Source organism: Mytilus trossulus, chromosome 10 (assembly GCF_036588685.1).
Source record: "Mytilus trossulus isolate FHL-02 chromosome 10, PNRI_Mtr1.1.1.hap1, whole genome shotgun sequence".
Lineage (NCBI taxonomy): Eukaryota > Metazoa > Mollusca > Bivalvia > Mytilida > Mytilidae > Mytilus > Mytilus trossulus.
The window spans coordinates 20,380,690-20,407,084 of NC_086382.1; the positions used below are offsets into that span (position 1 = coordinate 20,380,690).

The 26,395-nt window shown below is 32.5% G+C and overlaps 1 protein-coding gene across 2 annotated transcripts in view; it reads left to right on the plus strand.

The window, feature by feature from the left end:
• Positions 1-14,878: 14,878 nt before the first annotated feature.
• The window catches only part of LOC134686061 (uncharacterized), a 40,954-nt gene continuing 29,437 nt past the window's right edge, over positions 14,879-26,395 (plus strand). Inside the window, exon 1 of one of the 2 annotated variants that reach the window (XM_063545753.1) lies at positions 14,879-14,975. The gene's annotated coding sequence lies outside the window, so the exon portion shown is untranslated. Of the gene's footprint in view, positions 14,976-19,922; positions 19,990-26,395 lie in introns of those variants that run through there. The other variant, XM_063545752.1, reaches the window with a different exon arrangement.

Genomic DNA, 26,395 nt, shown 5'->3' on the forward strand with positions numbered 1-26,395 from the left:
AATCAATAGAGCTTTAGCTACATGTACATTGTGTTCATCATAATAAAATTGGAAATGGAAATGGGGAATGTGTCAAAGAGACAACCCTACCATATAGAGCAGACAACAGCCGAAGTCCATCAAAATCTTGATTTATTTGCCACAAAGTCCACTTTTTCTATGAAATGCATTGGAACAGTAAAAAATAATGCTTTGCATCAAGTTTCCCCTTGGAATATGTACAAAACGGTCTATCTCTATTATTCATTATATCTGTAGTTTTGATACAATTGAGGTTTGAAAAGTTCGTACAAAAATGGCTACAGAAGGGTACATAAACCTTAACTTATGATATATCTCATTTTTCGTCCTAACTTTAGGACACCAAATAAGGTGTCTTAAGAGCATCCTATCTTCATCCTAGTGTAATAAAGTTTGAATTTCGCTTTTTGCTCATTATTTTACGTGAAAATGAACATGGAATGAAACGCACCATCGGTTATCAACTCGTATATAAAGAAAATGTGCATGGTTGTAAACTTTGAACTTCGTGTTTCACGAATAACAATCTTTTGTTTATATAATTACATTGGTAATTATGCATTTAATTCTGTACATGTTATTATAAAATTCGTATTTAATTTCAATTGATTTAATATAAATGAGTTTTGAAATCATTAAAAAAAAAATGTTCAGATCTATTGAACACAATAAATATCGTTGTGGTAATTAATTTGACAGATCAATTGTCCAGAATATTGTTTAATATTGTTAATTCTTAAAAACATCATATTAATAAGAATTAAGACAAGTTGTATGTCAGCTCGGAGCAAGATCATAAGGAAACATAATTAGTATACATGTTTTTTAAACAGTTACTGCATACATGTATCAGTATTCCGATTAAACTATACGATTCACTTCATTATTCTATTTTTCATTTATATTGCATCGACCTACATCTGCAAATGCAACCTCCATCGCGCCAGGCTTTGTAATACTTAAAACGAAATGCCAACTCAAAATAGTGAAATACAAATCAACGTGAATGTAATAAATGTATACTTGATGCTACGAGAAGCAGGCATTATTATTTCAAATTGAAATACCCCACATTATTTTTTTAGACATCAATCTGAAATTAGAACAAACGCCATAGTTTATACGGTGTATTGGATTATTTCTAGTCAAACTTTGCCAACTATCCGCACAGACAAGCATTGTAAGCCAACTTCAATTCGTCGTATTATAAAAACGTACACTTGTAGGGTATGTCATTCAAGCATAATGTAAACCTTATATATCGGTTAACCGGTTAATCGGTTGAACGATTACCTGAGTAACTGGTTAGTCACAACTGTACGATTTGACAACACTAACAGATACATTTCATCTGTAAATTTAATAGTTATAGAATATTAAATTGTTCGAAGTAGTTTTTTTTTCTACCAGAGACAAAGATGGCTTTAGAAAATTCGACAACGCGTTGGATCTAATTTGGTTTCAAGGCTTTTCAACTTTGTATTGAATTTAAGGGGGTAGACCTTGGTCCACGGAGATTACTCTTTGATTCAGTGATGCGTTTGTAATAGTCAAGTTCTATTAATGTATTTTAAGCATTTACCTGAAACAGATTGAAAATAACCTATGTATCCTAGAAGCTTAGAACGTATTTATGAAAATGGGTGACACAAACGTACTGATGATATTAAGAGTTATTTCCCTTATCCTAGGTCTAACACCTTAAGCTTGCAATAACTTTGTTTTAAGCGGGCTGATGAGTCCGTCGTCAATTGATAACATATCTAGCCTTATATGTGTCATGAGTATCATAAACAATTTGTTTTATACAACTGTTATGACTAATGCATTACCTTAGTTTTAGATAATCAGCCAAGATCTCTTGACCAAAAACATCTTACTAGATGTTTCTCACTATTACGTACCAAACCAGCGATGAACTGACAAATGCCTACATTATATTTGATAATAATCAAACGCCTTTAAAAGACAATTATTTTCATGTACCACAAACAAATTCAACCTTAAAAATGGCGATAATCGCAACTAATGAAAAACCGTATTTTTTTTTAACGTGCGTAATTCTAGCTACCGAACTTTTATGGCAGTTGCTATTTGTCCGGCTAGCCGGACGAATAGTACCAGGACTATTTGTCCGGCCAATACAATGCGCATGTCACTTTATCTGAGTGTGTGCGTGTAATATTATCTTCAGCAGCACCAGGGGGTAACACATGTTTGTAATCTTAAGTACTAGGGCCTAATCTTGTTACTAGTAACTGATTTTTTCCCTTCATACTAGTATATAGTCCAATGTGGATAAACGATGCATCGAAAAAAAAAAAAAAAATATCCTATATTTTTAATATAAGAAGAGAGAAGAAATTACATGTAAAACAAATTTGGGTAGTGTTTGACTCGTGCACAAGTTAGCGTCTAGCTGAAAGAGGTACAAAATTATTATGTCTGTAGCTGTCAAAGAGAATTATAGACCCCTTGTCATAAAGTTATCCATATTTTGAGTGAAAGGTGAGAGATTTTTCTATAATGCCCCCCCCCCCCCCCAAAAAAAAAAAAAACATTTAAAAAAAAATACGTGAGGGGGTCGGATGACACGGTGTGCTCCTTTTCCCAAATTTTTATTTTTTTCTCCTGATCCAATCTTTGTTGTCCCGTGTATTTCAATACCCCCACTTTTTATAATCATATTTCCAACAATCCCACTTCAAGTTTGAAGCCTCAAGTGTACTACTTGCAAAATTTATTTTTTTATTTTTTGGAAAAAAAAACTATTAGTTAAATTTCATTCAGTTAAACATGCAAAATTGTAAAGGCCTTTCTCAACTACTCTTGCTTTGAACATATCTCCCACCATTTACATAGCTGTATAGCGAGTCGAATCATTTTGTAAAACCGATCAATTATCTTTTATTTCCCATTTTCCTTGTGATTTCAATTTTTTAGTGTCACTTTTATAAGATTATACCATTCTTGGAAGTTCATACTATCGTATTCCATTGTCAATTTCCGAAAACTGCAAAAAGTATCACAAAAATTGATATCACCGTTTTCAGCCATCTTAAAATTGAATATCGGTGATCAGATTACACGCGCCCCCTTGGTGCTACTGAAGATAATATTACACCCGCGTCCGATGATATGACATGCGCATTTCCATGGCCGGACAAATAGCCCTGGCACTATTCGTCCGGCTAGCCGGACAAATAGCCACTCCGAATTTGTATTGTTTGAAAAACACTTCCGACATTCTTATGTTCTATTTCATGCATTGAAATTGATGAAATTGATAAAGCTAATAATGTTTGTCACAATATAATCATAAGCAATCGCATGCAGTATCCAAACGTCAAAAAACATATCAAATCAATGTTGGTTTTTTTAAACAAGATCGGAATCATATATTAATTCCATTCGGAATAGATGTATCAATTGTACACTCAACGATGAAATTTGTCTATAGTGCCTATCAAGATTTTGTGTAGTAGACGAAATTGACTTTATAACGATCGTATTGATTTTTGATGTCCAAAAATAGGCAGATCGGAATATTTTGACTTCATTTACTTACTACCTAAGTTTGGGATTAATTGTAATTAACATATTCCAATGAGACTGTACAATGTTTTTTTTGTTATGATAAATAAAAATTTTACCTGCCGTAGCCGTGCGTAAATTGTATTTCGGCTTTTCTCTTAAAATGACTTTTTTAATAAACCAAAACGTCTTATTTGTAAACTTTCTCTTTTATCTCCACAAAAGGCTTTTAAAAACTAATCTATCAACTGTGTAGTCGGAAAATTTTGTGAAAATAGAAGAAGTGGCAATTCTTACCTTTCATACCTTAACTTTCTTTGAAAAAATATAATATTGAATCGTCCAGTGTCCAGTTTGAAGGTCATTTAATTACCGTACACATGCATGCAGGTTCTTATTGTCAATAGTCATGTCTGAAAATCATAAACAAGTTTGAAGGTAAACTAATAACAAGTTAATCCAATCAAATTGCCTACAAATTAATAACAATGACCAGTCCACATCATACAAAATAATAGGGGGAAACTGGATAGGGAGAAATGTCAGATATTTCAAGTTTATTATTTCAAAATAACGAATACAAATTTGTAAACCAAAAGATTTGCTATAATTCCCTAAACATGTCGTTCTGTATTGATATAGTTTTTGGATTTTTTTATTTGCGTATTTAAGGCTGTAGAAAGTTTGGGCTTCAAAAGTCTATATTATCGTTGACTTTGAACAGAAAATTCGCCTTTTTAAAACATCGAATGTTTCACAAATAATACGCGACAACAAAGTAAAATAGTTTCTAAAAACACTGCAATTTTTTTTATACAGATTGATGCAGTGGTATTGTCATAAATTGCATTGGAGTGAACAGTGGTACAGCAAACATCGAATTCCTTTACACAATGTTATCACACACTATAACGGATTGAACACAACCATAGTACACAGGATGATCGTTATACTTTTACACCTTCTGTATATTCATTTAAATACTGGTGAAAAAAGAGAAGGATGACTTTCATTTTTCCATTCAGGAAAGTCAATTACATATAAGATTCACATTATATGTTATTCATGGTATTGTGAAAATTCAATTTCAGATCATTTCTCAGAAAATAAGCGAAGTGTGGAAAGACATTATATGAAAAGAAAATATACAATAACTATAAAAGTTTACTATCCCCCATTTCGTTACAACACCATTCATGTTCAGAGGTCTATACGATTTAATGAACTTCAATATTCTTTACAAGTACATTGTGGTGAAATTTTAAAACTGTATATCGCAGAATAATAGTTAAAAAGGTAAGATATGATAATATGCAGCAATAAAAAAAAAAATAAAAAAAATCATTTAAAGAAAGATACTTTTCAAGTTAGATAATTGGATAAATAAAGATGTAGCAGTATGAAGTTTTATATTGTTATATTGTTGTGTTACCTCTACATTCTTTACAAGTAAGTAAGTTATCAGCGAAAAATCTAAAATGTAAGAAGGTTTTAAAGAAAGCTAGTAGATTTTCAGCCCACTTAACAATAACAGATTTATCATGTACACTTTCCAGTCAAAATTATATTTCGCTCAATTGAGTTTGGGAAATACATCTTAAAAATATCATTATGATTGCAAACGTATTTCTTGAAACAATAAATAGCTACTTTAGTTACTAAGAATATCATGCATACTCATACTTATAGGAACTATGATCATGATGATGGTTTAATATTTGTTTTCTTAAACCTTCAAAATAGTAAAAATTAATCAGATAATTGAAAAATCAACATATGGCAATACTTTCGCCTTTCATTTTTCTACATGTAGGTGAGAGAACGTTCGTAAAATATTTATAAGGATTTTTTTTCATTTTACACTTTTGTCGAGCCTGAGACGAACGTCTTGAAATTGAAGCATACTTGCCCTACATAACGCCAGTGTTATGGGTCGTCTTAGTGGTCATCGTAGTAATCATCTAGGTTTGGTCTGTGGGTACAGATGTTTTATTCGTCAATAATATTGTCAAATGTTCAACTGAATATTTTTTTTTTATTAAACGTGAATAGAAGCTGTTTAAAAATTAAATATCTGATACTTAACATGCTATTGTGGTTTTTTTGTTGATCAGGCTTTTAAATTGTTTATACACACAAACTTACAATCTTCCTTTTTTTTAGATTACATTTAGTACATCGATGGGTGAGTGCACTTTACAGATTAAAAACATTGATTATAAATGTTCACCTCATTATCAGAAGCTTTCAAAATAATATCAATTAGCACATACTAGATTTCAAGATTTCAAGATTTTATTGTACACTCTGACAGTTTACACTGTTACAAGAGGCAGATATACATAATATACAGCTTGACAGAAGTGGTATAAGATTTGTATAATAACCGAACAAAATTGAAATAAACATATATACAGGTCAATTGAATATAAGTCATCAAACACATCGTAACATACGGTTGTTTGCCACGTGATTTAAACGATCAAAACAAATACACAATCATATCATGACATACATATATATATATATAATATGATCACTTGGATTATAACACACAACTTGAATTAGGTAAGTACTAGACAGTTTCTTTTATCAAAAATACTTCATGATTTTTTGCAAAAATAATGCGATATTATTGAGTACTTTTATATTACAATAGTATAGCAAACCAAATAGCTTGTCCTCTGTTGGATTAAAAAAATAATATCTTGGTATATGTATTTGTCTAATTCTTTCAATATTAGGGTTACAACATACTAGCAGATAATGAAATTTATTTCCTATCACCCCCATGTCACATAATGTGCATATTCTGTCCTCACGAGGTATATTTAACCATCTACCGGCTTCTAAAGGGAATTTTAAATTTGAACATCGCAGTTTACTCAATTGTACTCTGCGTTGTTTATTTAGTTTTACCAAGTAACCTTCAAGACATAAATCCCTTTTAAATGCTAAATAAAGTTCCCCTCTTGAGGCACTTACAGCCATACTGTGCCATTTTTGTACAAATTGGTCTTGTAAGATTTGTTTAACATAATATTTTATACTATTTTTACCAAGAATTTCTTGGCTATCCCATACAAACGATAAACCAACATCATTCAGTATAGATTTCACATTTAATAACCATTTTGATTGCATATTTCCTGAACAATGCATTTCATACAATAACTTATACATAATACTAGACAGTTTACAATCATTCGAAAGTAGTTTTACCCAAAAATTAAGTATACGTAATTTTACATGTATGTCTAGTGGATATTTACCTGTTTCGCCGTACACCATGAAGTTTGGCGTTGATCTACGGACAGAGAGCACCTTTTTTAGAAATTGCAAGTGCACAGTTTCCAATATGTCTAATTTTTCATATCCCTAAATTTCACTCCCGTATAAAAGTATAGGATCAATTAAAGAATCAAATAGCTTAAGCTGTAGATCTACTGGAATAGATATATTTCTAATCTTTCTATATAGAGCATAAAGTGCTTTCTGTCCTTGTTCTGCTAACTTCTTTTTTGTTATAACAAATTTCCCGTTTTGATTTAAAAGCAAACCAAGATACAGGTACGACTCCACCCTTTCAATAATTGAACCATATAGTTTAAAATTATCAAGCATAGTGTACTTTCTTTTGGAGAATACCATTACTTTAGTTTTTTCAACATTTACTGACAGTTTCCATATATTACAATATTGTTCGAATACATCTAAACACTTTTGCAAAGCTGCTTCTGATTCAGCTAAAATGATTGTATCATCAGCATACAATAGTATAAATAACAACAAAAACGTATTCAAGTGTTCAAGAGCTTTTTGTGATACGGGTTTGGAGTCCAGATATACCATTTTCACTGAAAAAAGTCTCAAGGTCCGAGAGAAATACAGAAAATAAGAAAGGGGATAAATTTTCCCCTTGACGAACACCAACTTCACAAGGAAAAAATCCTGATAACTCACCCCCCTTTTGATACAAGACTTGATATTGCCATACATATTATAAATAACTTTAAATATCTTTCCCGTGATATTACAATTTATAATTTTTTTCCAAAGCCCCACCCTCCAAACAGTATCAAAAGCTTTCTTGAAATCTACAAAAGTACAGAAAAGTTTCTTATCATTATAAAAGTATAATTCTATCAAAACATGTAGTATAAATATATTGTCATTTGTACTATATCCTTTTCTAAATCCGGCTTGTGCCTTTGGTATAGTTTCTATTAGTTCAGCATACTTTGTCAACCTACTATTAAGTACTGCTGTAAAAAGTTTACCAAGTGAGGACACTAATGTAATGCCTCTATACGAATCTGGGTTGTTCAGATCGCCCTTGATTTTGTATATAGCAATAATTATTCCAACCGTCCAGATTTGAGGAACTACACCAGTATTCAAAATCATATTAAAAATCTCTCTATAAATAGGCAAAGTAGCATTAATGGTTGATTTAATATACTCATTAATGACCTTATCAAACCCAGGGGCCTTGCTGTTTTTTTAAATTTTTCACAGCATTCAAAATTTCTTCGTTTGAAACTTCACCATTGAGTATATTATTTAAGTTATCGAGATCAATTTCATCTCTTTTTGAAGTAGATTTATTCAAATTATTTAAAATATTCCAGAGCTCTCGTGGTTCACCATCAGATGCACTGCGCAAGTCTTTCTCTGCCTTAAACTGGAAGTCATTAAAAGCCTTGCTCATTGCGATCTTATAAGCCTTAGCGTGATACTTCAAATCAGCTCGGGAATCGTCTGTTTTAGAGAGATTATAATTTCTCTTTGACTTGTGAAATTCAGATCTCTTTTGATGACAAATTTTATCAAACCAGGGTTGAAACACCTTGTTTTGCCTATTCGACTGGTTATTTCGAACTACCTTATCACCAAAACAATTATGCGCTGAATCAATAAATTTGCTTTAAAAAAAATCTACAAAATTGTCAATATCTAATTGAAACGTGTCACTTTCAACATTTAATGTGACAAGTTTTTTGAACAAATCTTCAGTCGAAATTTTGTCCTCAACCATGTTAACAAACTGATCTTTCATCTCATTGTTCCACCGGACAGGTATATTTACCGTGTTCGGAGTAGAATCATTGTTATGCAAATCAGTAGTAACACCTGTTGAAAATATAACATGTAACCTGCAATGAACATCTGAGTATAATGGGTCAAAGTCAATGACCTCGAATTCCGACAAAAGTGGAAATAGATCTGGCGATACAATACAATAATCAATAAGACTCGTCTGACTACTCGTAACACGACCAACCCCCTTATCTGAACCCACTCGTCCATTGCAAATAAACATGTTTCCAATTTTGATGTTGCGTGATTGCTGCTCTGATTTATTTCCCAATGCTACGCATAAATCGCTCGCACTCTGAATTGCTCTGAGGCCATAATGGTGTTATTTTTCTATGCGTAAATCCCATATATGTCGCAAAGTCTTTGAATTTTTTTCCTTGCCACGGGCTTCCATTATCCGTTTTTACTATATTCGGTATTCCAAATGTTGAAAATACTTTGTCAAGTAGCGGTATAACCGCTTTTGCAGAAATTGTTGTTAGTGTTTCTACAACTGGATATCGGTAATACTCATCCATTATCACCATGAGATAATGTCCACTCGGAAATGGTCAGAAGAAATCCATGCTAAGATATGTCTATGGTGCATCTGGTAGTTCTGACATAGCTAACGGTTCAAACGTTTTCTTTGGCGCGGCTGCTAGACATGGAAATAATTAATACAAGCTTTACATGTATCTTCTACACGTTTGTCTTTACCAGGAAAATAAACTTTTTCCCTTAGTAACTGTTTTGTTTGCACAATTCCCTGATGACCTTCATGTGCCAATGTTATAACTCGGTCTGTAAGTTTGTGCGGAATGACAATCCTATTATCATGCATCAATATTTCTCCTTTGTCTGTGTTCACTGTCGTTAATTCGTTCTTTAAATGAGCAAACGTATCAAGAGATTTATTGTCAAATGAATTTTCCCAGTTTCCCGATTTCACGGCTTTGATAACATACTGAATATTCATTTTTGGACTTTGGACTCTAATGCAATTTCTTCAAATGTCAGTGCTTTCGGAATTGCGTTCTCTGATATATAATTCACTAATTTTCTGCTACCTCGGAATGATCAGTTCGATTTGCTTCGTTAATATTCGGATGTCTTGACATGTAGTCTGCGGCATATGATTTTCCTGATTTGTACTTTACATCGAAATCATACGTTTGCAGTCTTAATCTCCATCTTTGAATTCTCGTTGGCGGTTTCGGTTTTGGATTGTTGCAAATACATTTCAGTGGTTGATGATCGGTAACGAGTGTAAATTTGTGTCCGTACAGGTAAAGATGAAAGTGTTCTATAGCCCATACTATGGCTAGTCCTTCTCGCTCTGTCTGGCTGTATCGTTTTTCTACATCACTAAGCGCACGGCTTGCGTATGCGTTATTTTTGCCATCCTGAGTAAGTCACGCGCCATCACCTACTGGACTTGCATCAGCTATAAGAACAGTGGCCTTTCTTGAATCAAAATAAGTCATTATCCTCTTGTTCATTAATTCCTTTTTAAGTGCCTAAAACGATTGTTGTTGTTCTGAAGTCCATGTCCATGTCACTCCTTGCTTAGTTAAGAGTCTTAATGGTTCGGTTATTGTAGAATATTCTGGTATAAATCTTCCAACGTAGTTAGTCATGGCCAAAAAGCTACGTACTTCCGATATGTCACTCGGTATATTGGTGTTACGAATTGCTTCATCTTTTCTCGGATCTGCTGATATTCCTTTTGAACTGAATGTATGTCCAAAAATTTCCAAGCTGTCTTTATTAAATTCGCATTTCTTTTTGTTAAGTGTTAAACCTTTTTCGTTTATACGTTGAAATAAGGCTGTCAGTCGTGTATCATGTTCGTCTTGAGATGCTCCAAACACAATGATATCATCGGAGATATTTCTCACGCCGCCAAGACCTTCTAATGCTGTACTTAGCGTATTTTGGAATATTTCAGCAGCAGACTTGACTCTAAAGCTTAGACGTTTGTATCTTCTTAGTCCAACATGTGTTGTGAAAGTAGTAATATTTCGTGACTCTTGTGTAAGTTCTAACTGATGATACCCGTTTAAAAGGTCCATTTTGGAAAATACCTTAGCTCCATTAAGGTCAACTATTAGATCATCAATAGTTGGAGTTATGTGTTTCTCACGTTGTATAGCCTGGTTTGGTAGTCTCATATCTACGCATTATCCTCTTTCACCTGGACTTTTAGGTTTGGGTGCTACAACTATAGGTGAAACCCAGGGAGTTGGTCCATGTACCCTTTCTATAATGTCTAACTGCTCTAACCTTTCAAGTTCGGTTTCTACATGTTTCCTTACATGAAAAGGTATCCTTTTATGTGGCTGAACTATAGGTTTTACTGTTTTGTCAACATGAATTTACACTTGTGTTTAAGTTTGCCCAGTCCATGAAATATATCTTTGTATTGTTCACACAATAGTTCGTGTTTGTTCCCTGTTGAGAGTCTCGATATTTGCGGGATTAACTGTAGTTCTAATGACGTATCATAACACATTAAATTACCGCTTGTCCCTTTAGAAACATAAACAGTTGCATTTGTCAGTTTATCTCTCGTTTCAATTACAGTGTCAAACTTTCCCACGAATTCTAAATTTTGATGAGATCCATATGCATACTTTGGTCTTTGTATCTATCAGTTTGGGTTTTCTCTTCATCCTGTTGTATGTATCCTCATCAATTACATTGATACTTGAGCCAGTGTCGATAAAAACTTTGATGTCTGATTCATTGATTTTGACACAAAATCTTGGATGATCACGTTTGATAGAGGTCACGGTTCCTTTTAGCGGTTCTGTCTGTAGTCCGAAAACATATTCATCATCTGAACTACTATCTATCTTTGATTGACATTCGAAATTGGTTTCAAAATCTGAATTCTCTAGCGTATTAACAGATCGTTTAGTATGAGCATTTTTTTTTGACCAACACATCTTCTCAAAGTGGTTAAGCTTCTTACAAAAGTTGCAGGATTTTCCTTGAGCAGGACATTTCCCTCGGTGTGGAAATTCACCTCCACAATACCTACATTTGTTGTTTCGATTCACACGTTGTTCAGGACGCTTATCTTGTTGTAAATATCTTGATTGATTTTTCCGAAAATTACTCTTCTTGTGTAAAGTGTTGGTCTCAAGTTTCTCTTCTTTGTTCTCGATTTCGTTTGCTTGTTTTTCACATAATTCTAGGGCTCTTGCTGACGATAATAATTTTTCCAAAGTCATATCTTCTCTTAAAGCTTTTCTTCTCAGTCTTTAAGATGAACATCCTTGAACGATTTGAGATTTTACTTCCCGATTGTCATCATTAAATTCACAGTTGACGGATAATTATCTTAACTTCGTATGAAACGCATCCATTGTTTCATTTGTTTTTTGCTTTGCCATGTTTGCCTGACGGAATTTATATATTTCGTATTCAACGTTTTTCTTCGGTGCAAAATATTCGGTAAGCTTCGTAAGTGCTGTATCGTAATCCTCTCCAGTTTCTTGTAAGGTATCAAAAATGTCATTTACTTCTGCCCCTGCGTAATGCAAAAGTAACGCTCTTTGTCTCACTTTATCCTTTATATTCATTCCAACAAGTAAATTTTGAAGTTGTTTTATCCATTTTTTCCAGCGCTGATCAGCTGCACTTTCATGTTCACTGAAAGGTGGAAACACAGGTAGTGCCGATGCCATTATTGAACTAATCAATACTATTAATCCAATTGTTCATTTGTAAATCAAATTTGTCTCGTCGAGATAATAAAGTCGTCTGGACAGTTTCATAGTTTTAATAAAACTGATAAACTAATGCAAATTACACACATGATAAGACGCGATTATAACGGTCTGCATCTGTTAAAGTAATTAAGTTATGTAGTGACCTTAGATAAACATGCAATTTCAATACATTACATATTTTAACAAAATCAGATTCATGATATGTAAGGGGACAGTCATTTGATTCTGAGGTAGGGGCCTGACAGATTTTAGAAATAGATATTCTGGTCTCTATTTAGATGAAAATATATAGTCATATCACACAAGAAAAATAAATATTCTGGCCCCAATAGATGTTTGTAATCATTTACAAAGGTATCCAATATTAGAAGAAAATCCGGAAAGAATATCATCAGTTGTTGTTTTCAGGGATATGCAGTGAACGTGCACGCTCGCTAGAAGACTCCTCTTTTCGTAGACCCTCCATCGATTGTAAGAGTATTATGTTTTTTATATAAATAGAATACACATGGCCAAAAGTATTCGCCACCTGCATTTCTTTGTCATATATTTCATAAAAATATTTTTTTCAAAAAAATATATTTTGAAGGCATTTATGGTTGAATTTTTATAAACAAGGCGTTAAAAGATGTAAAATTGTCTTAAGAATATTTGTTTATTTGGTCATAGTTTTGTCTTCAGTTGTTTTAGTTTTCTGTTGATGTGAACACGGATAATAAAATTTTACAAATTAATTTGGTTGTAATATATAGCAAATTTCTGAACAGAAAATAATATTTGTGTTTATCTTGTGAGAAAATGAAAAAGATCCACATCAAAAATACAACCGAATAAACAAATAATCCTGTGACAAATCTGCTTCTATTGGTACCAAGTTGCTTAAAATCAAACCAGAAATGACAACAAAATATTTTTTTGAAAACATGTAGTTTTGTATGAAATATATAGTGAAAATCTCAAGTGACGAATACTTAAGACCACACTCTGTATAGACTTCATTTTGACTGCTCAACATTGTAATTGGTTGAAGCTGTATGTGTATCCTATAAAAAGGTGATATGTATAACGAAAGATAAATTACTTTACGGGGTGAAAAGTTGATGCTATCGGGTAGCGAAGAGGGACAGATTTGGAGTCAATTTGGGGTTGATCTTAAAATAAATAATGTGGCCCAGGAGGAAAGAACATAAATAATCTGGCCGACTTTATGTTTGAAATAAATATTCTGACCTCATCAAATTTGCTAGATCTCCCTCCCAGGCTCCCTCAAAAATAGATTGAGTCCGCTAACAGACTGCTGCTTAGCCCTCTTGATGACGCTTATTTAATGTGGTTACATTTGGTATCTGGTGTACTTTTAGTTTCATATTTAAGTTTCATAACAGTTTGACTTTTGTCTTTATTTCTACTGACTTTGTCTATACTGAAAAATATAGGCACATATTCAATGTCAATAGTGATTTAAAATTATACTAATGTCTTACGTTTTAGAGTTCAATATCAAAAGTTTATGAATATAATTTACCTGATAAAAATAATGAGATAACTTTTGTTGATCTTTGTTTGGTCTGTGAAATCATAATTTACCTGTCAAGTATTTTAATAGATAACCATGATAACGTTTGTTTGATAAATGGCATACTTGAATGCTTCTTCAAAGTACAGTTATCAATTATACACACAAAATGCAGTTAAGATTAGCTGTTTACGTTTCCATGTTTCATTTTTAACAAAGGTGTTTTTATTTAAAAAATTGAAAAAAGTATTGCATGCCGCAGGCAATTTTCTTTAAACCCGTTTCATTAACACCCGTTGTACTCACTGGAGAGAAGATCTGTTTCAAGTTTATATATCTTTCCGCTCAGTCACGAAGTTGGTCCGGATACGACGTTGGAAGACGGTGGTCAAATGTGTTGGAAGGCTATCGCGTCATACATTTTTAAAATATAATAATCACTGATAATAAAAATATAGATAATTCGTTAAACATTTAAATATGCAGAAATGTGGTTTAGAAATAACAATTTAATAAGTTTAATGATCATAATCTTTATTGTCATATAAACAAATAAAAAAAAACATGTTTGTGAATAAGTATGGCAATCGACGATATTGCATGTTACCTTTAATAATCGCTTGAGAAGATACTTTATTTATATATTTTTCTTTTTCCATAGATTTTTCCCACTTTGTTTTTTTCGCACTTGTGTCATATATAACAATAATAGTAATATAACTACAACCGAAACATTAACATGATTAAAATATAAGGACAAAATTGAAAGAAAAAAATACAAACGAAATGAAAATAGAAAACTGTGTAGCACACAAACTTATAAACAACAGCTGACATGATGAATCATACGATAGTTTATATTATTTTTACATCAAAGGGGACTATAATTATTTTGTAAGCTATGAGTGGGGGAATGGAGGAATTTTCACCTAAATTATGATAACAAAATTAACAAAATTATCCAACCCCTCACAAAAGATGCTTATTTTTAGAATGGCTGAGTATGCGCATACGATGTCTAGACCTTAATCATATGTTTATGACTGATTTCCTGTGTGATGAAGGCAATGACACATTATATCAAGGTAATGTATATATCTAATTAGGTACATTATAACATGTTATAATATGCAAAAGTATGTATAAATAGTTTCAAAGATATTTAACATTTTTTTTATTTGAGTTTATTATATATTTTCCGTGTTCAACATCATAGTAAAACGTGTTTGAGCTAAAAAAGAAATTGTAGTGCAGTCATGTTACAAATACTGCGCGAGATAATCTGGAACTTATATATACTTATATTCACACCAAGGTGTCGTTAAATGAAATTGGAAACCATGCATTTATCATGCATTTTAATAACATACGGTCAAATCGCTGAAAGACCCCCTCCTGAATTATTGAAATCGAGCATTCTGCATTGACAATACTATTTTTGTGTAAATTAGATACACCCGTTGATAATTTATGTTCTAATTCGTAACCTCAACCGAACATAAAGCATTTATCAATATAATACAAAACTCTCAATTGGGAGTAGCCACTTGCAAAAGTCAAGTGCATTTTATTCAGATAGTAAATACACGTAATTCATTTAATACCAATGAGTATTGTGATAAATTAATTGTCTGTCTCTGACTAGCACATCAATGTTTGCGACCCATCCTGGACTATCAACCTGTAAATAAATAAATTTTTAAAATTATTTATTTAGAAAAACGCCTCTGGAACACTTGACTGTAATGACTCGAATGACTTGAACTACCTTAAAACCACCCGTGCATGAAATGTTACCCGCATTCCTTATATATCCAATCAAACAGACCTATCTATAAATAGCATACACACGTGTACCTTACCAAACAAAACAAACTTGCATCGATATATGTACAACTTTGATAAATATAATTACCTTTTATAAGATCTCTAAACACAATTAACCTTAAAAAATCAGTTAGATTTTTAATTTACCTTTAAAAGTAATTAGATAAGTACACGTTTGTTTTGCCTTTTAATTAAATTTACCTTTAATATTAGATAAGCAAACGTTTGTGTTGCCAATTGATTAAATTTACCTTTAAAATTCATGACATCATATAAGTAAACGTTTGTTTGGCATAACAAAATAATTTACCTTTTAATTTTAAAGTAATAATATACATTTGATTGATCTGTGTGCTATGTATCTGTACTGTAAACTACATGCATAAGTATTGATTTTTTTTTAAACTTTTTAGTTTAAATAAATACAATAATTGATTAACCCTTTGCTAAGAAGAATTTATTTTCTGCCCCAGAAAAAAAGACCCTCAAAAGGTTGCCTTGTACCAACACATAATTATTGTAAAAGACATACCTTTAGGATTTTGTTTTACCTTTTATATATATATATTTATATATAAACAAGTGTGGACACAGATCAGTGTGGATAGTATGTTTGAACGTTTGACAGTGTTTTCTGACAAAAGGAGTTCTCTGGTTTTTCCCATAGGGTTCTATATTGTTAACTGTGTTGCACAATGACAGCCAACCTGAGCATTAGGAGTGTTGATTATTTAATATTTAGTTTTTTTATGTTCAAGACTGTCATGGAAGAGACACCAACTGCATTGATTACCAAATGATTATGATAGCATATGTTTCACATCTTTGATTTCGGATACATTTTGTAGCCAGGAGAGGAACACATATTAGGTTCAATTGTTCATGATGTGTTTTTTTTATATGGGAGATGGTATCTGATAACATGTATTTGCGTACCATTTGTATGGTTCTATTTATGTTACTTTGTGGTGGATTTTCCCAGTATCATAAGTAAAAAAGTTCGTTTAAATGTTGAAATTATTTCTCAGATTAGAAGACATTTAATGGTTTTAATTAATGACAATGCCTGCCATAATGATTGGGGCTAGATGAGCTAGAAAGTAAACTTCTGTGGGTTTTTTTTTATTAATTCTTCGAAAAATATCTTCTCAAAAGCCGTGTGAAAGCAAAAAAATAGTTTCGACCAGTATGAAAATGTCATCAACCAAAGAACCTTTGTGAGCATGCTTCAAAGACTCATAACTGCTACAGAAGTCATCTGACAAAATTTATAGTGGATATGAACATCTACTTAATATGTCTAAATATCTAAATGTATTCGAAATGAAAAAGGTAGTGCAAAATTATTCTTGTTTATAATTTTTTTTGGTTATATATGGATACAAATATAAGTGATACCAGTACTGTAAGGCAGTTTTGTTGTGGTATGAATGTGCAGTAAAACATTTACTGTTAATTCACACAAATCAAGAAATAAACGAATGAATGATAAATGTTGAACAATAAAATATAATTTTATAAATCAATTAGGCCAGATAGGCCTTATGAATTTTGTTCTTTTTTATGTTAACATACTGAACGACCATTTACACTCAGGACTGAAAACCAAAAGGCAGTACAGATGTATAAAAGAAGTGTAACAAAACCACCTAGCATTATATTGCTAGTAGCACGAGTAGCATTGTTTAGTAAATTTGTGCTTTTTTTTTTATTAATTTGGCTTCTGGACAAAAAATGTTATGTTCAAATCTAAATAAAATACTTATATCTCCCCATTACTACTTACATTGTACATAGAATGGATACTACTTTGACAATTCCTTGTGCAGATGAGAGTTGTCCGTCAAATCTTTATTTCACAAAAACCGAAATGCATAACAATGAACTGAGCTGAAAGCAAAGCACTTTAATAATACACCTAGACAAAGAGCTCAACCCAGTGAAATACTTTGTTCTACAGGTCCTTCATGAACATCCATTCGCCATAACCACATCTCACAAACATGTCATACCACATGGTTGGATTAGAAGTCCTGAAAAAGACATGATTTTTTTTTATCATATTTTCAGTATATATACACCGGTTAAAACTTTCACAAATTTGTGGTATTATCATTCGGTATCTAGCAACAAGTAACAATCGCTTCATGCACAAATTGATATAGGTTAAATGCCCCTCTGTCGGAAATAAGAGCATACCTCCACCTAATCGCAGTAAACTGGTGAAGAAACATTCAAAACTATAAAATGTTATTAGACTTCGTCAGTGTCTATTTATTTTACCATCACCTCTGAATCAATAATATATGTATATAGATATAGGAAGATGTGGTGTGAGTGCCAATGAGACAACTCTCCATCCAAACAACAATTCAAAAATTAAACCATTATAGGTTAAAGTACGGCCCATATATAGAAGACTAAAATTGACATCCGGCCTTTACTCAACCTTCATTCCTCAAGTGGATGTTCAAATCTGACATCATAATAAAATAAGATTCCAAATCTACGACCAATGAAATACCAAAATTTACACAAAATATTTTAAATCTAGCAGATACATGTAATGATAATTCTTCTCAATAGTTCGCTATATTTTTTCTTATTTTGACTATTGTTCGATACTGTATATTGATCTCTAGATGTCTTTCAATTACATCCAGTTTAGTGTGAGGTTGATGTCTGATTGTTGCACATGCAATATATCGATGTGGTTTTTATATAAATAACAACTATTCCCTTAAATTCAAATACAATGGATGTAAGAAATTATAGGCAACCATATCACCTGCAAAATTGGGAAAACACCATACCGTATATTGGGCTTAAAAGAGCCCAACATGCATGTTTCTATTGCGATACAGTTTTAAACTTTATATTGATAAGATTCAAAATGTATTAAAAAACCTTTCAAGACATCATTATTATTTGCATTTTTTCTGTTGATTGAAAGTGGTATAAGAATGAATGAGATCTTATATATAATATATATAGTTCTGCTCAACAGTTTCATGTTAAATCATTTGTAGTAGGTTGTTTAAAGTTTGCAGCTTATTCAACTTCGAACATCTTTTTTCAGGTCTGCAATCCATATAAAAAATCAGAATATGTGGTATGATTGCCAATGAGCAACTATTCACAGAGGTTCAAATATTAAAGCATAATTATCATACAGCCTTCAAAAATGAGGAAAACAGTCCCGACATGTAAAGTATGCAACAATTCAATTGAGAAAGGAATGGCCTGATTAACAACTGAACAACCAGTTGGGAACACCCCCCCCCCCCCTAAAAAGGAAAAAAGAAGATGTAGCCTTTTAAACTTATAAAGGGGGGTGGGGATTCATTACATTCGGAACGACTTTTCTAAAGGATGGATCCATATAAAATTAGATATGTGGTATGATTTATCATTGCCAATGAGTCTACTATCCACAGAGGTTCAAATGACAAAGCAATTATAGGTAACCATATAGAGCCTTCAAAAATGAGGAAAACAGTCCTGACATGAAAAATATTGAGAAAAGTAATGTCCAGATTTACAATTCAACTAATTAACATGTTGGACCCCCCCCCCCCCCCCCCATAAAAAAAAATAAAAAAAATTGCTGTTTTAAAAAAAGGAAAAAAAAAGATGTAGCCTTTTAACTAATAAAAGGGGGGCATTACCATAGGAACAACTGTTCTAAAGGATGGATCCGCTTACTTTCAATAAATAGTATAAATTGAAGTCCATCTAGTCCATCTCCGGCACCCGGGAACAGACTCAACAGTATATCTTTATTATATATATTCCAAATTGTGGACAAACCCGACATCAGATATCGATAATATATTTTACTTGAATGACTTTAGTGGAAGGAGATCAAATTAATACATTTATTGTCGCAGTGTGGTGATATATTCCAATCACAGTTTTTCCCGCATAAATGTCATGTGTAGAACGCGATTTACCATTTTTAGGGCTTTATATATACTGTCCTTTATATTGAGGTCATTTTGACACACCAAAATATAGAGAAAACGTGAACTAAGTGTACTGTTTCTGTATTAAGAGAGTTTATCAGGAAATTGAGTTCTTTTTTCGCAAAATAAACCCACTAAATGACTAAGTAACAAACTTTAATAATTCGACTTTGAATGCAAACGACCCCTAAATGGCTAAAAGATATTGGTATATAGAATAGTCCATAACAACTCTTTTTCAGAGTTCACGAAATGTACAACGATTATGTTGATTTTGCCAGTTGAACGGACTAGAATAAGATTAGATGTAAGTACATAAAGGTCTTTTCAACAGTTGTAATGTAAATCAATTGCAATTTTTGGTTGACATATATATAGAGAATAATACATGGCAAAATCCGTATCACATGTCGTATCACCCTCGACCAATATCATCCCTCGGGCCTAAAGGCCCTTGGGCTGATATTGGTGGCTCGGAGTAATACGACATATGATACGGATTTTGCCATGTTTTATACGCTTTATCATATATTTCAACAGGAGAGTAATATATATTATATGAACTGTTTTCTGATCCATAGCACGAGGGACTGGACCGGGGGGTAGGTTTCTCTCTGCTCCCGCCCCTATTCTCCCTTCTCCCTCCCTCTTCTCTCTCCCCGACCTTTTCCGACATACATTTCATTAAAATGCATAAAACATTCAGGAAGAGTTTGAAATCGCTCAGAAGACCAGTAATGCCATCTATACTATTAAACGAGAAGACCTCATTCTGTGTGTCGCTTCTCTTCCTTCCACAATAAATTAATCATCATGCCTCCGTGTTCTTTAGGTAACATGCATAGTCGCATTTGTCATCCATTCTTATGATTATTTAGATTGAGTTATTTTGGGAGAAAAACGACAAAATATGTGTCAGGATATTGTTTCCGTTTTCAGACTGACTTTTAATCATAGATAAGACTTCCGGTTTTTAAACATGCACAAGAACAATCAATCGTATGCTAGATTACAAAAGTAAAAAATAAATAAGTCAATCAGAGCGTTCTCCATATCATATGGTTTTTAGATCGCAAGAACCACAACTATTATACCTCCTTAGAGACAATTATGTTTTTGCGTTTATCTACCTGTAAACTACGATTATAGTACTATAATAAACAGAGACTTTCTGTATTCTGTCTACTTTTTTCTGAAATATTTACTATCTTAGGGGTCATACCAGTTGCATATATATTAAAATAAATAAAAGAAGTGGAAACAAGAATTTGTCCATAGTATACGGATACCACATCGGCACTATTCTTTACTATGCTTAGTCGACCGTGAAATGGGTTAAAATCTCTAATTTGGCATTAAAATTAGAAAGATCACATCATAGGGAACATATTTACTAAGTTTCGAGTTGGTTGGACTTCAACTTCATTAAAAACTACCTCGACAAAAACTGTAAACTGAAGCGGGACAGACAGAAGGACGAACGAACGAACAAACGAACAGATTAGAAAACATAATTCCCAAAAGGCTCTCAAAAGGAAAAGCACTGATGGATTGTCATAGAATCACATGTTATTAGAATAATAATGGTTTATAAGCTCAAAAGGAAAAGCACTGATGGATTGTCTTAGAAGCACAATTTATTAGAATAATAATGGTCTATAAGCAGTTTTATTTATTTCATGTTTGAAGTGGTGCAAATTTTTAATTTAATTTGACTTTTATAAAAAATGCATTCTAGCAAAGGGGAAGAATAATTGTGGTGTAAGGCCAGAAACACGAAAAAATATTGAATTTAATAGAATGGAAACACATAACGGACTTTGGAAAAAAGGGAAAGGGCTTTTGATACATTATATCAGTGAAATTCTCCAGTCAATATCTTTTACAAAAATTCATCCTACAACAGTTTACAATCTGTGTATGCCCGCGATTTCGCGGCGGGGGGGGGGGGGGGGGGGTGTGTGGGGGGTGGGGGGTTCTAGTACTATTAAAGTAACGAGTATCTCCCCTTTAACATTTAGAACTTTCTCATGTAAATATTTCTTCAATATCCATCCAGTTGTTCAGGAGTAGATGCGCTCAAAGAGATACATTAATAGACAGATAGGGTGCAATATACCTTCAACGTGATCAGACGCATACAAATTCCCATCTAGGAGGGACATTCCAATGCAACCTCCCATATTTTCGATTTTTGACAAATTTTAATCGGAAATAGTCCTGTCAAGGACGGCAGTTAAAATCGTGAATGTGACAAGACAAGACAAGACAATATTTTATTTGAGTCTCACCTCTTATAAAACATTTACATAATATTACAATTTCCAATATAAAACAAGAGCCACTCTAAAAAAAGTTATGAGAGACTATACAAAAATTCGCTATCTCTCTCTCTCTATATATAAGATAAGTCTACCACATCCCTTTATTTCTATTGAACCAGTATTAATAAATGTATACCGTTTATATTACCTATGACTCATAAATGGGATTTTCTGTCTTTGTTTTTTCCTGTAAAAACCTTGTTTTCTTTAATCCCGTGCAAAAACTTTGTTTTTTTTCAATAAATTATGAAAAATTAAGGTACTAGGAGGGACATTCCAATGCAACCTCCCATATTTTCGATTTTTGACAAATTTTAATCGGAAATAGTCCTGTCAAGGACGGCAGTTAAAATCGTGAATGTGACAAGACAAGACAAGACAATAGTTTATTTGAGTCTCACCTCTTATAAAACATTTACATAATATTACAATTTCCAATATAAAACAAGAGCCACTCTAAAAAAGAGTTATGAGAGACTATAAAAAAAACCCGCTATCTCTATAAGATAAGTCTACCACATCCCTTTATTTCTATTGAACCAGTATTAATAAATGTATACCGTTTATATTACCTATGACTCATAAATGGGATTTTCTGTCTTTGTTTTTTCCTGTAAAAACCTTGTTTTCATTAATCCCGTGCAAAAACTTTGTTTTTTTTCAATAAATTATGAAAAAAAGGTACTAGGAGGGACATTCCAATGCAACCTCCCATATTTTCGATTTTTGACAAATTTTAATCGGAAATAGTCCTGTCAAGGACGGCAGTTAAAATCGTGAATGTGACAAGACAAGACAAGACAAAATTTTATTTGAGTCTCACCTCTTATAAAACATTTACATAATATTACAATTTCCAATATAAAACAAGAGCCACTCTAAAAAGAGTTATGAGAGACTATAAAAAAATTCGCTATCTCTCTCTCTATATATATAAGATAAGTCTACCACATCCCTTTATTTCTATTGAACCAGTATTAATAAATGTATACCGTTTATATTACCTATGACTCATAAATGGGATATTCTGTCTTTGTTTTTTCCGGTAAAAACCTTGTTTTCTTTAATCCCGTGCAAAAACTTTGTTTTTTCAATAAATTATGAAAAATTAAGGTACGGCATGCTGCTACGCCCCTGTAAATCAAAACTATAGAAACGAAAGTTAATTTGTGAAAATACGGGAATTTTTTTTGTGACACTATTTGAGCAATTTCGTTAGAAACCAATTCGTTTTAAAATGGTTGCCATAAAAACGCTTCTTGCAAAATAGAAAAATAAAGTTATTTTGAAAAATAATACGGGATATAATTTGTTGAAAATACATAGTACAAGCAGTCTTTGAAAATCAGCCAGAAAATGATTTTTGGAATGGAATTAACAAAAAAGAATAATACAATTGTCCTTGAACTTGGTTATTTTGGCACACAACTTTTCCTATATGTTCCAAGTGTAACCAGTTTTGGAATAATATTGGACTGTACACAAAATATGGTTCCGGAAGCTTGTAAAAAATAGATTGCCGATACTGTAATCTTATAAATACAGTTTACACAGGACAGCAACATCGGAATGAGGAAAAAGTTAACAAAGGCCTGTCATTTTGGGATGTCAACACTTAATGCGCATCCGTTGGGACGAAATAAAATTATATCTCTCAGACCCCGTTACATATTTTTTCTTTCAACTCAGTATTTCAAAAAATATTTCTTGAAATTTACAATCACACAATTCATTAAATAAAACTCAGTGGCCAACAATAAACGAATAATCGTTTAATTATTTTAATAATTGTCGAAGTTAAACCAAGAAAAGCGCTCCGAACGTCAAAACAAAGTAAAAGGGATATGTTTGTTTGATATATTTCTTCAAATGCAGAAACAAACTGAAAACACGTAAACATTTTAATATCATTTTGGTTCATGTTAATTTACACTTGGGTGTACAGGAATGGGTGTTTTTGTTGTTGAGTTGGACATGATTTACAATTGAGATTTCCCGACTTTATTCCACTATGTCTAACTTCTTCCTTCTACAGTGTTCAATTTCAAAGTGGAACTTTTATAATGCCATGGAAACTGCGTCAAAATCAAACATTTATAAAATGCTTTGAACTTTATGAAACTTGATATTTTTGTTAACTGGCAAGTACAGATATCGATGAGACTTTTGACTTTGAAATATTCAAAATGACTGCCGTTGCCATGGAAACAGCAAAAATGTGAAATTTCCTAAAATGCTCTGAATGTACTGAAAATTTACAGAAAGATGTATTGCCATGCATACATGTGCATTCACTGTTAAACAATTTTCAAATGGCTGCCGCTTAGTGGCAATAGGGGGAAGGGTGACATCCGCTATTGCTTGCAATGGCAATTCTAGTTAAATAATTGTTTTCCTGCTTAATTTTAATACACATATTTGTCTCCTTTTATACCATTTTCTCCTTTCTCCTGTCCCTTCTCTCCTTCCTCCCGCCTCCTCTCTCCCTTCTCCCGCCCCTCTCTTCCATGCTCCCAATACACTGTCCAGGCCCTCATAGCACTGGGTTACCTTCAGTTTTACTTTTGTAAAAGTATTTTGTTTATTATTGTATTTTGTTGTGTGTTTTGTATTTTTTATAGTTGCATTTAGTGTGCCAAAAAATATGAAAAATTGACGTTCGTGACGTCACATGTACATACCAAACAATGACGTCATTCAATAAATTGCGTCACGCCCGAATGACAGTTCTATTGGACATATTTTGAAGAAAAATATTTCTTAAGCTTTATACTTAAATAAAAACTGACTAGAATGTATAAAAAAAAAAAGAAAAAAAAAGTGTGATAAAGGGTATGTGATAAAGGGTGCGCATCAAAGTGGCGCGATATGGATTAAACAGCAGGGTATTTATCAAATAATCAAAACTACTGTATTTATACTAGACATAACTTATGATAAATATATGTATAGATTATCGGCTTTTCTACACATTGATATCGTAAAATATCAGCCAGCGAGCCACAATGAACCTTTTTTGGCGAGTGAGCCCAGCGAATGAATCAGATTGTGTATAGAGTGGCTGTATGATATTTTACGATATCTTTGCGAAGAAAACCCCGATTATCTGTTTATCACTGACTTTTTCACCTCCCTAAGACAGTTTTTACGCTAGACAAAAGCAAGCTTGATAACGTCTTCTCACACATTGTGACATTACTGAGAACTTCTTCCAGACATTATGACATTGCTGATAATGCCTGCTCTCGTCTATAAGCCGTGATACGAGAATTACGGAGCGACTGAGCAGGGTGACGTAGGGAAGGACAATAAGATGAGATATACAGTACATAAATTTGAGCATGAGTACATCTATATGTTACAGTAAATAGGTGAAATTAGGAATTACACGTAATTACTAAACATTCACACTGTGGTTAAAGCTTTTAAAATTTTAATAATTTCTCAAACTATCCTGGATTTCTACCAAGCTTGGACAGAAGCTGTATATGATCATAAGATAATACCCATAAGTAAAAAAAATCCTTTTTCATATATTCCTTATAAATGTACTTCGTTTTTCCCCAGTTAATATACACTCTGCAGGTTTTTTTTTTACATTTATAAGATTTCATAAACCATCCTGGATTTTAACCAAATTTGGACAGAAGCTTCTTACAGTACTTGTCAAAAGATAGTTTCTGGAGGAAAATTTTAATATTTTTTTCCCATTTTTGTTGAGCCTGCAACTAACAGCTGAAGTAGGCAAGATATTGGTTCCGCGAAACCTTAAAATTTTAAATCTGAATACATCAGTAATATATCTCCAGCTACGGGTTGAATTGGAGGTCACATGCTTATGTATTCATTTAGGTCCACTTATTCACTTGCAAGTGCACCAGTACCAGATTGACTGCTAAAATATTATTTCACTATATCATTTTCATTAATTATTTAACAAAATAAAAATTATATCTTATTTTTTTGTATATATCTCGTAGCTAATGCTCCTATAACAAAAAGGTACATTTTAGGCTAATCACTGTTTAATAAAAGTACTCACTGATGTTCTATAGTTGGTATTTCCATAACTTTTGATCAGCTGACCATATTACAACATTGTTTTAACAGTTAGTAAATAGGTGTAAAAATTCATTTTAAAATTAGTAATTACTGGTAATAACTGGGCCGTTTCAGGAATTACTTGTAATTACTAAGTGCATTGGGGATTACATGTAATTCCTGAATTTTAGTAATTACATGTAATTCCTAATTTCACCTATTTACTGTAACATATACATCAGTTTCTCCAACAATAAATTAATCATCATGCCTCTGTGTCATATAGGTACCATGCACAGTCGCATTTGTCATCCTTTCTTATGACTATTCAGTTTGGGTTATTTTGGG